The following is a 13450-nucleotide window of genomic DNA, read 5'->3' on the forward strand; positions in this document are numbered from 1 at the left end:
TTTTAGTCGAGACAGGGTTTCACCATGTTGGCCAGGATGGTCTCGATCTCTTGACCTTGTGATCCGCCCACCTCGGCCTCCTGAAGTGCTGGGATTACAGGCGTGAACCACCGCACCCGGCCAATATAAATTTTTTTTAAAGCGATTCTTACCTGGAGATGGTACTGCCCTTACCTTAAGAGGCATTTGGAGCTATGTGAGGGCATTTAATTTTTTAGTTTTGGTGTCATAGTGACTGGGGGTGTTACTGATATTTAGTACCCATGCTAAATATTTTGAAATGGGTAAGATGCACAATTTTAAAATTATCCCACTCAAAATGCCAAATAGCACCTGTATTAGTCTGTTCTCACACTGCTAATAAAGACATACCCAAGACTGGGTAATTTATTAAGGAAAGGGATTTAATGGACTCTCAGTTCCACATGGCTGGGGAGGCCTCACACTCATGGCAGAAGGCGAAGGAGAAGCAAAGGCATGTTTTACATTGCAGCAGGCAAGACGCATGTGCAGAGGAACTGCTCTTTATAAAATCACCAGATCTTGTGAGATTTATTCACTATCACGAGAACAGCACAGGAAAGACTCGCCCCCCTGATTCAATCACCTTCCATCGGGTCTTTCCCATGACACGTGGGAATTATGTGAGCTACAATTCCAGATGAGATTTGGGCGGGGACACAGCTAAACCATGTCAGCACCCCACCGAATTAGCCTGTTGGCCTGACCATCATCCCCGTTTGACATCTGGTGAAGCTGAAGCTGGTGAGCTCATTCAGCTAGAAAGTGGAGGAAGTAAACTGTTGCTCTCTGCACCCCATGGCTATGGGGTGTCCTCATGGAAAGAGGCTCTAGATGTAAGGAGGTGGAAAAAGGGGTTTTCTCCCTTGCTTCATCCCTACCTGCTGCCCCCATCAGAACAGCCAGGCTCTGTCCTATGCCACAGAAGGTTGCATTACAGCCTCGCTCCTCCCTGACCTTTGTTTCCTTAACAGCCTGAATGAGCTGGGGAGCTCATGTGCTATGTCTTCTAGAGGAGGGGGAGAGGGGGCTTCAGGGGCCTAGGGAGCAGGTGAAGAGCCAGTCAGACCATATGATTGGCAGATCCTCAACTTGCTTGATGACAATGACGCTGAGGAGGGGAGGCTAGGCTCAGGGTCCAGGGTCTCTGGTCATCAATCACCCCCAGGCCCCAGGCTACAGGCTCAGAAGCAGCAAGTCCTCCTCAGGGCCTGAGGCTGGAGCTGGGGCAGTGGGTGTCTTAGCAGGAACCAGCTTGGATTTTGCACATTACAGGGGGAACAGGGAAGGGAAGAACCAAGGAATAACTGATACTACATGTCCCCCAAATGGCAGGATGTAGGGGGCAGGAATTGGATTTTTTTTGTTTTTGATTTTGAGACAGAGTCTCTCTCTGTTGCCCAGGCTGGAGTGCATTGGTGTGATCTCGGCTCACTGCAAGCTCTGCCTCCCGGGTTCACGCCATTCTCCTGCCTCAGCCTCCTGAGTAGCTGGGACTCCAGGCGCCCACCACTACGCCCGGCTTTTTTTTTGTATTTTTAGTAGAGACAGGGTTTCACAGTGTTAGCCAGGACAGTCTCGATCTCCTGACCTCGTGATCCACCTGCCTCTGCCTCCCAAAGTGCTGGGATTACAGGCGTGAGCCACTGCACCCAGCCGGGAATGGGATTTAATTTGATTTAGGAATATACATAGCCATGTACCCTAGAGAGTCACGCATGAGCCTGCTACTGGACAGACAGGGAGCACAGGCAGGGAGTAGGGGGCCTTGCCCAGGCCACAGAGAAAGCCGGGGTCTCATCTGCCTCCCCACTCTCCAGCCACCATCCCCCACAACAGCAAGGCAGGCCCACATTTCTGAGGTCTGATTCTGTCGAAGCCTCAGATTTTCTCTAGAAATGTCAACAAGTGCCCCTGGAAAACCACCCTCCCTCTCCTGTCTCCAGGAACCCAGGGCTTACCAAGAGGAAGTTACATGCCCCCACTCATTGACCTCACTTGCTCCAGCAGGGGGTGGAGATTAAGACCAGAGAAGTTCCTCAGCTTGCCCAAGCCTCCAAAGGTCAAAGGCTAGCAGTGATTCAGACTCAGATCCAGGCTTCTGGGCTCCCAGGTCTGGCCCCTCTGCTGCGCCAGCCTCCACTGTTGGGCAGCTGGGGTCTCCCAGAGTCCAGGTGAGTGGAGCCAAGTGGGAGGGTTTCCAGCTCTCTAGGTGTCAATTGCCATTTGTACTTCCCCACCTGATCACCGCACTCTAGATAGGTAAACTGCATCACTGCATCCCTAGAGGGTGACAGTAATTGCCAAAATAGGGAGCAGTGAGGTGGCGGGGGATGCTCAGGGACCATGACACATGGGTGGTGACCATCAACCACCAAATGTCCCCTGGAACCAGTTGTAAGAACTCAGTGCCAAGAGACATCAGTGGGTGGCACTGAGGAACCAGAGGTGATGAGCTCACCCCAGGCAGCACCTCCCACCCGGATGAGCAAAGCCACACTGTAAAAGTGGCGAGTGCATCCGAGGGTTTCTCAAGCTGACTAGGACACAAGGGAAACCAGCCAAAACCCCCAAGCCGGGCGTGGTAGGTGTTGGCAGCCCGGAGGTGGGGAGTGGTGGTGGCAGGATGCCTCGTTTCCCAGGAAACACAGGGGAAACTGTCCCACAAACACCAACCCGGGGGGTGGGGGGACACAGAAGGATGGGCAGGCCTGACATCTGAGATGGGAATCTGCTTAGCTACTGCCAGAGGCCTGCCTCCTCTGAGTGCCTGGGGCCCTGGTCCCACCTCCAGGGATGCTCTGTGTTGGCTGGGTTCTGCACATATTTATTCTTTCACTCAGTAAATGTTTACTGATGCCCAATGTAGACTGTAGTGAGAGAGCATGGGCTCTAAAGTCAGAAAGACTGGGGTCTGGATCTCAGCTTTGATGCTTCCAGTTATGTGCCCTTACAGGCTACATCACCGCTCTGAGCCTCAATTTTCTCATCTGAAGAATGGGAATTATTCTACCACATTCAAAGGTTGCCATAAGTATGAAATAGGAGAGTAGATGGCAGATAGTCAGTATTCAGTGAATGCAGCTGGCTCCATGCCAGACACAAGCTAGGTCAGCTGGGGTGGGTGACTAGGGGAAGGCAGACATGGAAATGAATTAGATGCACTCCTGCCCTTGGGAAGCTCTCCTAGCCTATTTGGTGGAGGAGCCTGACTAGAGTCCTAAGTTAGTGAGTAGAACATCTGGAGAGCCATGGTAGAGATGAGCAAAGTGCTGGGGAGCACCTAGGAGAACCCCAACTGGGGGGTTGGGGAAGGTGTTGAAAAAGCATTTTGGTTAAACTTCATCAGACAAGAAACGAGTAGGAAAGGCATTCCAGGCAGAGAACAATGTATACAAAGGCAGGAAGGCAAAACCTCAGCATGGGTTGGAAGGACAGCAAGTAGATCAACTGAGATAAAGCCTAGGGTAAATGATTTTGATAGTGCCACAGGGACTTGGGGAAAGATAGGAGAGAGAAGATGGCCAAAAATAGGCAGGGATTAGATGATAAAGGGCCATTTGATTGAACACTTTGATAACTTTTTAACAGAGGAGTTACACAGGATTGAATTTAGAAAGACCACTCTCTTAAACCAGAAATGTATTGATAGTGCATATATAGACCCACAGAGCAATAAAACAGAATCAAGTTCAGGAAAAGACGCATGCATATATGGGAACTAGGTTTATGTATGACAGAATGGCATCATGCATCAGAGAGGAAAGGACATACTATTCAATAAATGTTATTGAAGCAATTAGTTATCTATATGAAATAATGTATAATTATATCCCTCCCTCACACCATATCCAAAATATAAATTCAAGACCTAAATGTGACAAAAATACTGTAAAATAATTAGAAGAAAATTTAAATCAAGCATAGACTTGTAGTTTCACCACAAGGCTTTTTTTCTCTGACCTGAGCTCTCTTCTGTTTTGGAGGAATCACTACATCCATTGAAGACAATATTTATGACATTGGCATAGACAAAATATACTTAAATCAGACACCAGAAGCAAAAATTATAGGCTAAAAAATTATCAAATTTGACCACATCAGAATTTAAAACTTCATATAAATAGCTAATTGCTTCAATACCATTTATCAAATAGTATGTCCTTTCCTCTCTGATGTATGATACCATTCTATCATAAACTCAGTTCCCATATATGCACAAGTCTTTTCCTGGACTTGATTCTGTTTTATTGCTCTGTGGGTCTATGTATGTGCTATCAATACACTTCTGGTTTAAGAGAGAGGTCTTTCTAAATTTAACCCTGTGTAACTCCCCTGTTCAAAAGTCACTGATAAAAGACACCATAGACAAAATTAAAACATAAGTATTGACTGGAGGAAAATATATGCAAAACATGATAGATAAAGGATTGGTATCAAGGATGTTTAAAGAACTCCCATAAAATAACAAGGAATAGACAAATGGGCAAAATATATGAATAGGTAATTTACAGTAGAAGAAACCCAAATGGGTTTACTCAACAGAATTAGGAATCAGAAACAGGCAAATTACAACAAGATACCACGGTCACCCATCAGATCAGCAAAACAAAGTCTAACAATATCACGTGTTGGAAAGGTTGAGGGAAATGGGTCTTCCCGTATACAACGGATGGGAGTATAAATTGACACCATCATTTTGGAGGGCAATTCAGCAGTATCTAGGGAAACTGCAAGTGTAACCCAGCAAGGCTCCTTCTAGGTGTTTAGATAAATGCTTGTACCTGAGTACACAAGGCGACAGGTATGAGGGGGTGATCACAGTGTTGTTTGTAATAGGGAAGAACTGGAAACCATGTACATAACCATCAATAGGAAAAGGCATAAATAAATTGTGAAATGGTCCTGCAGAAGAATTCCAGACAGTAGTTCAAGGGGATAGACTAGGGTTATGTGAGCACAAATAAGAGTAGATCTCAAGATGTAACAAAGAATGGATGCGCATGAAACACACTAATCTCACAGCACCAGTCTGTCACGTAGGTAGTAATGAAGAGAAAGGAATAAACTGGAAATGGAAGCTGGGAGTTGACAAACAGAGGAGGTGATGTAAACAAGCACAATGGAATCAGTTCCCTCAATGGAAACTAGAGTCTCAGGATTCCAGACTGGGAAGGAGCCTCTGAGGGTCCATGATCCAAAACTCTCCTTTTCCAGACTCCCTATTTCCCACTCATCCTCATAGACGCCCAGGCTTTTTCTCTGACCTGAGCTGTCTTCTATTTTGGGGGAATCACTACACACATTGAAGACAAGAGGACTGACCCTCGAAGAAACCAAGATGGCAGCAAAGGTAGTTCCCAGTCTAGGCAGCGAGATGTAGTAATCAAGGACATATTGAGGCCCTACCATTAGCCCAGCATTGAGATTTTATATTGAGTTATAAAGATGGGCAAGATAGACAAGATGTAAAACAGAACAGAGATTGCCAAGCATGAGGAAGCACAAGGAAAGTGCATGTTTCAGCAGGTCTGGAGAGGAACCCAGGAATCTGTGTTTTTAAAAACACACTTAAAATTATTCTGTTCTAAGTGGTCCACAAACCTTATTTTAGAAAAAATGTCATAGCATACTGGTGCTGAGAGGAACTTAGAGAATGTCCAGTCCAATGTCCTAATTACAAGTGAGAAAACGGAGAACTAGAGAACTGACTTGTCAAAGAAAGCTAAAAAGCTACTTTAGTGGAATACGAAGAGGAACACTGATATTAAACCCTATCCTACCTCAAGTATAGACCCAGAAGGCACTTCACCTACATTGTCTCAATTCTCCCAACGATTGAGGCTCAGAAAAGTTAGGTAAGTTGTCCAAGATCTCTTAGCCAGACAGCAGTGGGGCCAGACTCATACTTAGCTTCATCAGACTCCAAAGGCTAAAAAGTCTTTCCAAAGGAAGCACAAAGGCAAGAAATTGACTTATTTTCATAAGGTTTCACCAAAAGAGAAGTGCTAGAGCTTCCATTTCCTCTCCTAGTCTTTTTACTTTTTCATGTTGGAGGGGTGGGTAGAAGAAGGTTTGGAGTTGTTCTCACTCTTCGGTGAATCTTTCCAATCGCCCATGTTCCAGCAGGGTTCAGCCCAACCTCAGGCCAAAGCCCGCAGAACCATCTGGAAAAGTGCAGGTCTGGAAACCTCCTCAGTCAGCCTTTTTTAAAAAAACTTAAGACCTGATGAGTCACTGTGGAACCAGTCACAAATAGGCATGTGCCTTCTTCAGATGCCTTGGTTCATGGCTGTAGGGAAAGTTCTCTGCAGAAGTGTAGATCAGAAGTCCCCCCAGGTGGGCCCGTGATGATGCATACAGCTCGACAACACACGGTTCTGCCCCAGGCCGCTCAGGGTGTCACACCGGATGCCGAACAATACGAGATCCTGGCTCCAAGGTAGTTATGTTCCCTAAACATACTGTTCATTATCTCCCTACTTCTGTGCACACCTTTGAACACCTTCTGCTGCAGGTGTCCTTTCTCCTCTGGTTGGTGAACGCCTGCCCCTCCCCTAAGGTCCATATAGAATAGCTCCTTTTATAGTCACGTGACCATACTGATGTATGCTTGGGGCAACTGGTGAAAAAAAAAAATAAGCTTTAGCTAAATAACTTTGATGAAGATCTAGACAGAGCAGGGCAGACAGAATTGGGTCAGTCCAAGGATAGGAATCCTGGACGAGTAAACCATTACTCTATCAACCCTCTTTAGAGACATCGCAAAAAGAACAGTGTCTTGCACTGACTAAGTAGCCTGGGACAAGTCTCTTTCCCTCTCTGAACCCCCGAATCCCCTCTTTAAAATGGGGACATTAGGGCCGGGCGCAGTGGCTCACGCCTGTTGTAATCCCACCACTTTGGGAGGCCGAGGTGGGTGGATCACCTGAGGTCAGGAGTTCGAGATCAGCCTGGCCAACATGGTGAAACCCCTTCTCCACTAAAAATACAAAAATTAGCTAGGTGTGGTGGAGGGTGCCTGTAATACCAGCTACTTGGGAGGCTGAGACAGTAGAATCACTTGAACCTGGGAGGCAGAGGTTGCGGTGAGCCGAGATTGTGCCACTGCACTCCAGCCTGGCCAATAAGAGTGAAACTCCATCTCAATAAACAAACACAAATAAATAAATAAATAAATAAATAAATAAATAAATAAAAATTGGGACACTGGATGTTTCTTACAGGTCCCCCAGCTCTGACAACTTTATGCCTTCGTGACTCTGGGTCCCCTTTCTCTTCTCCTGAGGGTCATCTGGTGCCCTGGAGAGTGTATGTCCCCACCTGTTGATGCCGGCACTGGCCTCTGCCCTCACTGGCCTCAGCCTAAGGTGGGGCTCACTCTGCTTGGTTTTCTAGTTTCTCCTCTTGATGTCCCCTCCCTCGGTCTTCTGGAACACTCAGCTGTGGGATGCTGGGCAAGCAGGGATCTCTCAGGCCCTTATCTTGCTGTTCCTACCATGCCACCCTGTCTCCCTGCCATCCTGCTCCATGATAGCACAGAGGCCCTGCACAGCCCTCTCCTCCCAGAGTTCCAGACAGCATGCAGAGCACCTGCTCAACCTACCTGGGGTCTGTGCTGCTCCCACCCTCACCCTCGCCAGCCTTCTGACCCTTCTCTCAGGGACTCACAAAAGCAACCCACTTACTTCCTTCTCAGACTCTCTCTAAACTCTTTCCCCCAGCCTGAAAAGATGCTCACCATCTCTCTGTGATGGAAAAACCACTGGGTGGTTCATGGTGTGAACTCTGTGCTCTGAGGTCTTTGGAATTTGTTCATAATATTGAAACCAGGCTGCTGGGGAAGATGGCAGACAGCACATCTCATTTCACTCCGTCCCAAAAGTCCACCAGAATGATAGTAAACAGATTCACTCACACACGCACACACACACACACACACACATGCACAGACATACGTGCACCCACACACATGCACACACATATGTGCACACACATAAATAACAGGAGAGCAGACCACGATGTTCGCAAGCAGATGGAAGAATGGTAACAGACTTAGCAGACCCCAGAAAACAAAATCTCAAACCCACACTAGAGAAAATTGAGAACCAACTAGATGCACGCCTTGGAATTCTCAAGAAATCAACAGTATCAAGAACCTCTGGCACTCAAGTAAACGGGTTACTAAAATAAGGAAGATTGACTCAAAGGAGCCAGAAAAGTAGCTGGGTCCCAAGGTCCCCTCTTCACTCATGAGCACCTGCCCTTTCCCTCCCCAGGAGAAGATTGGAGGTCTATTCTCAGGAGAAGAGTAAAAGTGGTTCTTGGGATTGGGGGATGCAGGCACAGTTGAGGACATACACTCTCACCACAGACGGCAAGTTTAAGCAAATATATGAATGCTGAATGCTCAGACCACCACCCCCACAGCAGACCTGAGGTCTGAAGCTGGGTCTTTGCCTCAGTGAAGAGACTGGAAATGTCTTCTCTAGAGAAATGAGCCACGGAGTGCACCTTTCCTCATTGGGCATTCAGACCCACACCAGAGCTCATCTCTGGGACATTTCAGAATTCTGTGGACAAACAGAAGATCCTGCAAGCTTCCAGAGATAGGAACAGGTCACTTTCCAAAAGCTAGGAACTAGAATGGGCTTCATTTCTTTTTCTTTTCCTGTTTTTTGAAACACAGTCTCGCTCTGTCATCCAGGCTGGAGTGCAGAGGTGCAATCTCAGCTCCCTGCAACCTCCACCTCCTGGGTTCAAGTGATTCTCATGCCTCAGCCTTCCAGAGTAGCTGGGATTATAGGCATGCATCACCACGCCCAGCTAATTTTTGTATTTTTAGTAGAGATGAGGTATCGCCATGTTGCCCAGACTGGTCTTGAACTCCTTGCCTCAAGTGATCCACCAGCCTTGACCTCCCAAACTACTGGGATTACAGGCTACCACACCCAGCCAAGAATGGGCTTGATATCCTATAGCAACCCTGGAAGCTAAAAGATAGGAGAGCAATGGCTTCGGAATTCGAGGGATACTGGTTTATGATCTAGAACGCTACAAATAGCTAACCTGTTCATCAGGGAGAGGTTAGAACAGGACACGTTCAGACATGCAAGGACCCAAAAGGGTTACCTGCAATGACTCCCTTCTCGGGAAACCTCTAGAGAATGCCCCCCTTTAAAAGGAGGGGTAACCCAAGAAAGAGTCACTGGGCACAGAAAACAAGCACCCCCGCATGGAAAGGCAGCTGAGGGTGGTCCCTAGATGAGGCACAAGCAGATGGATGCTGGGATGACAGGTGCACTCTGGATACAGGGTGCAGGTAGCAAAGTGCCTGGAGAGACTGACCATTTCAGGAAGATGAACCTAGCAGTGCCTGATACATTGGAATGTCTCCAGAGGACCTTGAGACAACTGGTGAAAAGTTTGGAATTGAATTGGTGATAAGCACACAGAAAATTAAACCATAAAAAGAGATAATCATTAACTTCAAGGATAACAAAAATTTGAGTAGAGAAGGAAAAGTAGTCATGATATGTACTATATTTTTAAACTGATCTAAAGTATTTCCATGGCTTAATGATATATGGTGGCTATGAATCTAACCAAAATTATATCATAATTCCATAGGGATGAAAGAGTGTAGGAAGGTATATAGCAGATGCACCTGACATCAATAACTCAAGCACACCCTGAGAATGACGTTGTGTGTGTTCCGCATTCTGAGCTAAAGAATCCGGGAGTGGCCAACCTGAAAATTCCCTCCTTATCTATAAAGGGCATCTGAACCCCTGATCTGTTCCTTTGAACACAGATCGTACAAGGAATCGAGGCCCTTTGTTCTGGGTTGAATGAAGGTTGCTAGGTGGAGGTTGCTAAGTGAAAATGCTACATAAACTGCACAATTTTTACAAACAGTACCAGTTCTCCTGTTCAGCTGCCACTCCTGAACTGCCCTGTATGTAAGCCCTCCATAAACCCTACGTCTTGTTCTCTGGCTCCGGGTCTCTTCTTTGGCCTCCTGGACACTGTGTGGTACCATCCCTTGGAGCCAACAGGGTTTGGTCTGACTGAAGGATTCTTGTCTAGGGGTAGCAGAGGGTGGAAAATGAGCTCAATTTTCACCTTCCAGGATGAGAAGTCAGTGATGGGGTCCACACTGAAAAATTAAAAAGTGATTATGCAGCCGGGTGCGGTGACTCATGCCTGTAATCCCAACACTTTGGGAGGTGGAGGTGGGTGGGTCACCTGAGGTCAGGAGTTTGAGACCAGCCTGGCCAACATGGTGAAACCCCATCTCTACTAAAAATACAAAAAAAATTAGCCAGGCGTGGTGGTGGGCACCTGTAATCCCAGTTACTTGACACGTTGAGGCAGGAGAATCGTTCGAATCCGGGAGGCAGAGGTTGCAGCGAGCCAAGATTGCGCCATTACACTCCAGCCTGGGTGAGAAGAGCGAGACTCCATCTAAAAAAAAAAAAAAAAAGTAATTATGCAAGCCTGTCTTCTAGAGATAGAGAGGCCGTCCCGATAATCAGCTAAAAACACTTTGGGAGGCAGAGGTGGGCGGATCTCTTGAGCTCAGGAGTTCGAGACCAGCCTGGGCAACATGGCAAGACCACCATCTCTACTAAAAGTACAAAAATAGATTAGCTGGGAGTGGTGGTGCATGCCAGTGGTCCCAGCTACTTGGGGGACTGAGGCAGGAGGGTCGCTTGAGTCTGGAAGGTCGAGGCTGCAGTGAGCTGTGTTCAAAGCGAGACCCTGTCTTGAAAAAAAACAAACAACAACAAAAAAATCGGTAAGCAAAGTGAAAGAGGCTACTTCAAGGAGGGAAATAGGGAGCAGGGGCAGGAACTGCTGTTGTGTTTCTACAAGACACCTTCTAGAGCTATTCTCTTTAATATATGTGCATAAAACACAAAGGAAAAGGAGAAAAGAGGGTGGTGGCCCTCACTTCTGTCTTTGCTCCGTGAGAACAGTTGCATTCCTATATGGAAAGCTCTTGGGGAACCTGAGGGGCACGGGCAGATTGGAGTCCAACTTCAGAGCCGGAGTCTCTGCCATACAAGCTTCCTAGTGGCAGCCAACAGCGCGGAGGCCTAAGACCAGCGAGAATCAAGCCCCTGAGCCTGGCCCCGCAGCGTCAGCCCTTGACCACGCTGAGCATACAAGGCCACTCAGCACAGGACGTGCAGGTTCTGTCCCGGTGATGGGAACTGCACAGTTCCAGTCTCTCTTCCCAGGGAAGGGGGCACCACGCAGTCCAGCGAAGAGCAATTCCCCCCGCCCTGCCCACCCCAGCCCCGAGCACCGGCTTGGCACCCACTGGGTGCTCTGAACATTGGCAAATGCATGTCATGGACAAAACACTGAGTTCTCAAATTTGGTATGTGTGGCCGGGCACAGTGGCTCACACCTGTAATCCCAGCACTTTGGGAGGCCAAGGCAGGTGGATCACCTGAGGTCAGGAGTTCAAGACCGGCCTGGCCAACATGGTGAAACCCCATCTCTACTCAAATTACAAACAAAACTAACCAAGCATGGTGCCAGGCACCTGTAGTCCCAGCTATTCAAGAGGCTGAGACAGGAGATTCGCTTGAACCCGGGAGGCGGAGGTTGCAGTGAGCTGAGATCGTGCCATTGTACTCCAGCCTGCACAACAGAGTAAGACTCCGTCTCAAAAGAAAAAATAATAAAATTCGTATGTGTGTCTTTTTCCTCTGGTCCTCACATCTTCCATGTAAAGGAGGTGGATTTTTTTTTCATATTCCTTTCTTCAGACAAGATAAAGGAGGTGTTTTTATTTTTTTCAAAGCCAATATTGAGAGTCCAGCAGATGAAACAATGACCCAAGATTGCAGGGCTCCTGCTTGTGGAGGTGAGATGTTCTCAAACTCACTGTGCTGGCCCTCACCTGAGCACAGCAAGCCGGGCTTCCTTTCACGTCACCTTTCATTCCTGCTTCCCGGAGGCCTCACAGAAGCCACCCACGGAGAGGCGGGGGTGGGAGGCCACGGAGCACTCGAAGACTTGGGCAGTGCTGGCACAGGACAGTGCAGTGAAATGGGACACACGGACCTGAAATGGGATGACCAGCGTGCTGGCCTTTGTCCCTGCAGTGGCTGCACACAACGATTCACCTTCGTGACTGTTTCAGAAAGCAATTTAGGAAAGCCTGCGAGAAACTGGGTCAATGTGCAGGCCTGAGTGATGACAGGCCCAGGTTTTCCTTGGGAGAAAGCTCTCCTGTAGGGACCCAGCAGACGAGGGGTCCAGGGTGAGCATGAATTGACGTGGATCAAGCCCTCAGCGGGGTTAGGCTTGTCACTCACACAATCTGTGGGTGTATTTGTGGAATGAGGAGACCTGGAAACGGAGGCGCAGACACGCCAAGTTCCCTGCCTGGGAAGTGGACAGTGCCCAAGCTTCTTCCACCAGAGCACACAGACCAACCCAAGCGGGGTTCCTGGGAGTCAAACCTTCCGAAGGTGGCTTGTCCTGGACTCTCATCTGCAGCATACCTAAGACTGAAAAATGAGCTGATTCAAGGGAGGGCGTTAGCCGGGTGGTGGGCCCGCGGGGAGCCCGGTATTTTTAGTCATTTTGTCATACAGACCAGGATGGAGAGATGAGAAACCGCAGGGACTGGCACAGGCCTCGGGATGAACTCACGAGGCCCAAAATAGGAGGAGCCCAGCCTCCTGATGCCTGTCCAGGCCTCTGTGCTGAGTCAACTACAGAAGTGCCAGTTGCTTTCTTGCTTTCTTTTTTTTCTGGGGCCCCAAATCTCTTTTAGAAGGTATTAAATCAAAGAGAGATTGAGCTAGAAGGGAACTTAAAAGATTTTAGCGTCTAAGCCCTTTCTTTGACAAATGAGGCTAAAAGAGGGGGAGTTTCCTGTAAAGTGCTGGCAGGACCCTCACCCTAGGCCCCTTGACCACACCCTGTCTCTGCACCACCGCAGGGCAGAGGGCCGAGGTGGAGTGTGGAGGGTGTGGCCCCGCCGTTAGAAAGCCCTGGGCGTGGATTCTTTCTCGTTGCTCACAAGCTTGGCAGCTTCCACCTACCACTTTGCTTTCTCTGTGATGCTCATTTCTCAAATCGGGATATTGCGGATTTTTGAGAGATTCCAAGGGGACAACATACAAACATGACTTCTCGTCCTCTTCCTGTTCCACCAACTTCAGGGAATTGGGAGGAAGGAGATCTAACAAGCTGCTGTAGGAGTCCCAGATGGAACCCTTCCAGCAGCCATTCCCTCCCTCCTCCCCCCAGGATAATCTGATTGTGTCCAGCATCCTCTCCCCCTGGCCAAGTGCTTCGGGAGGTGGTCAGCGCCCAGCACCAGGGTGCAAGTAAGATGATCCTCAGCCACTCACTGGCCAATCAGAAATGAAAGGGAATCTGCTGGGGCAGATGATCCCCG

Source organism: Pongo pygmaeus, chromosome 12, assembly GCF_028885625.2.
Source record: "Pongo pygmaeus isolate AG05252 chromosome 12, NHGRI_mPonPyg2-v2.0_pri, whole genome shotgun sequence".
NCBI classification, from domain to species: domain Eukaryota; kingdom Metazoa; phylum Chordata; class Mammalia; order Primates; family Hominidae; genus Pongo; species Pongo pygmaeus.